This window comes from Dama dama, chromosome 1 (assembly GCF_033118175.1).
Source record: "Dama dama isolate Ldn47 chromosome 1, ASM3311817v1, whole genome shotgun sequence".
Taxonomy (NCBI): Eukaryota; Metazoa; Chordata; class Mammalia; order Artiodactyla; family Cervidae; genus Dama; species Dama dama.
Genome location: NC_083681.1, coordinates 46,836,312 through 46,839,116, shown reverse-complemented (window position 1 = coordinate 46,839,116; position 2,805 = coordinate 46,836,312).

Here is a 2,805-nt window from a genome sequence, read left to right as displayed (position 1 = left end):
GAGTGGGTCATGCTGCTGCAAGCCCAGGAATGCCTAAAGTGTCCAGGGGCTGAAAGAGGTGAGGAAGGATACTCCTCTAAAGCTTTGGAGGGAGCATGACCCTGCCAATACCTTGATTTCAGACTTTTAGCCTCAGTTTCCATTGTTTTAAGCCACAGTTTGTGGTAATTTGTTTTGATAACCCTGGGAGACTAACATGCGCATTACGTGATTACCATCAGTATCACAATAACCTCTTACCCAGGATGCGCCCCCACCCTCCTCCAAATGGCCACCCTGGTTAATTCTCTCAGAGTATAAAGTTCTCTGTAGGAAGAGTTAATAGAACCTAAGGACTCCTTGTAGAATGTAGACAATCAAACATTTGCCCAGATATAATGAGTCTTACAAATATTAGTAGAATGCTCTGGTGCTTAAGTAAAGAAATACTTTAAAAAATTAAAACAAAGTATTGCCAGCCCTGCTTCTCAAGGGTTCCTTTTATACATTGGCCTGTCCCTTTCCCAGAACGTACATTACTGAATACTCTGAGGATGGGTTGTCTTTATGTAAGAAAAAAAAAAATCCTTCTAGTTTCATGAGGGCTGGATCTGCCTGGAATGTATCTACCTAGTGCAGATTGACTCAAGGGTGCCCCCCAACCCCTGCCTGTATCTGCTGTGGTTACTCTTTCCTTGAGAGGAAACCCAAGGAAACTTCTGAAAGATCAGGTTACAGTACCTTAGATGGTATCATTCTGCAGCCTTGTTTTCTTTCTTCTCTCAGTGGCCAGATGCTCCACTGTATGATGCTGCAAAGATGCCCTGAAACGTAAGCGGCAGGGACACTACAGTTCTTAACATCGTCCTTGAGGATTTGGGGATGTGCAATCAGATCCGGGGACCAACCGGCCACAGGGCATCCAGCTGATGGATGGGGGCTTCCTGGAGCAGTAGTACTTAAGTCCATGACAGGTAGTGAAATGTGTGTGATACCTCCCATCACAGCAAAAAACAGCAGCTAATGGGAGTGTTTGAGCTTTAGAGTCTGAGTTTGGTCCACCCTGGAATTCTTAGACACTCCACATCTTGGGTTATCCAAAAGGCCACATACTTTGAATCAGGTGCAGAGGAGACTCAGTGACTGACCCTGGGCAAGTTGGGTCAGCTCTACCCCTTGGAAAGAGGAGACTTAAGGTCTCTGTGATTTCTGCCTCTCCCATCAAGATGATTTGGGGAGAAATGAGGAGAATGGCAGATCCTAAAGGAAAAACATTTAGGATTCTAAACTAAGGGAATGCTTCTAGCAGCTGAGAATTATACTGCTTTTGAAAGATAATTGCTGGCTTACATGTAGATGTGAGTAGAGAGATTCACCAGAGGCTGTTCGATTATTTTGTTCATTGTCTCATGTAGCATTGCAGCCTAACAGTTTTTGATTATGGGATGCAAAAAAAAAATCTGGAAAAGGATGAGAAATGGTTGTGTGTTTATTGTACAAGGAATACCCTTGACCCTGAGCCTCACTTTCAGCTGCTAAACAGGGACATCTTCCAGGAACTTAACCTTTGAATCAAAAGTAACAGCATGCATAGTAGTTTGTATCTGATAAGTAGTAAAGAATTACTGTATAGCACAGGAAGGAAATTATATTCAGTATCTTATAATAATCTATAATGGGAAATAATCTGAAAAAAAAAAAATATATATATATATAGAGAGAGAGAGACTTCCCAGTTGATGCAGGGATAAAGAATCTGCCTGCCAATACAGGAGACATGGGTTCAATCCCTGGGTTGGGAAGATCCCTGGAAATAGCAACCCACTCCAGTATTCTTGCCTGGAAAATTCCATGGACAGAGGAGCCTGGTGGGCTACAGTCCTTGAAGTCACAAAGAGTCTGATATGACTAACTGAGCATGCACACACACATAGACACACACAAAACTGAATCACTTTGTTGTACACCTAAAACTCACACAATGTTGTAAATCAATTGTACTTCAATAAAAAAAGTAAAGTAATAACGTGCAGCACAAGCAGAACCACCCACTCAACAGGGAATGAGCTTCAGTGGACAGGCACTACCTTCCACCCTTTGTCACAGACATCCTGTCTACGGAAGGGGTAAGGCCATCGCACACAATGAGGGAGCTCTGTGCCGCTGGCAACGAAAAGAGCTATAAGTTTGGAGCAACAGGAAATGAGAACCAGTACTCGCTCCAGAAATCAAAATAACCACATGGATGGAAGATCCTGGAATGGTACGTTATGGCCAAGAGGTTTGGGGATAGCTTTCATGACAAGAATCAAGTGGTTTGTATCCCTCAAACCACTATTTTTCATATCTCATATTTTAGAAGGTTGAATAGCTTCCCAAAAAAGATACGTCCAAGTCCTAACCCCAGTACCTGTGAATGTGCCCTTATTTGGAAATAGCAGATGTAATTAAGGATATTGAAATGTGATCATCCAAGGTTTAGGGTGAGCCCTAAATCCAGGGACTAGTGCCCTTACAAGAAAAGGAGAAAACACAGAGATACAGAAAAGAAGGCCACGTGAAGACTGAGACAGAGATTGGAGGGCAGCCCCAAACCCAGGAACACCAAAGGTCGCCAGCAGCCACCAAAAGGTAGGAGAAGGGTGTGCAATGGCTTCTCCCTCAGGGCCTTCCAAGCGTGTGTGGGCCTAGCCAACACTGATTTTGTATTTCTACCCTCTGGAACTGTGAGGAAATACATTTCCATTGTTTTAAGCCACTAATTGTATAGTAATTTGTTACAGCAACCCTAGGAAATTATTACACATATGAATGCCTACCAGAAGG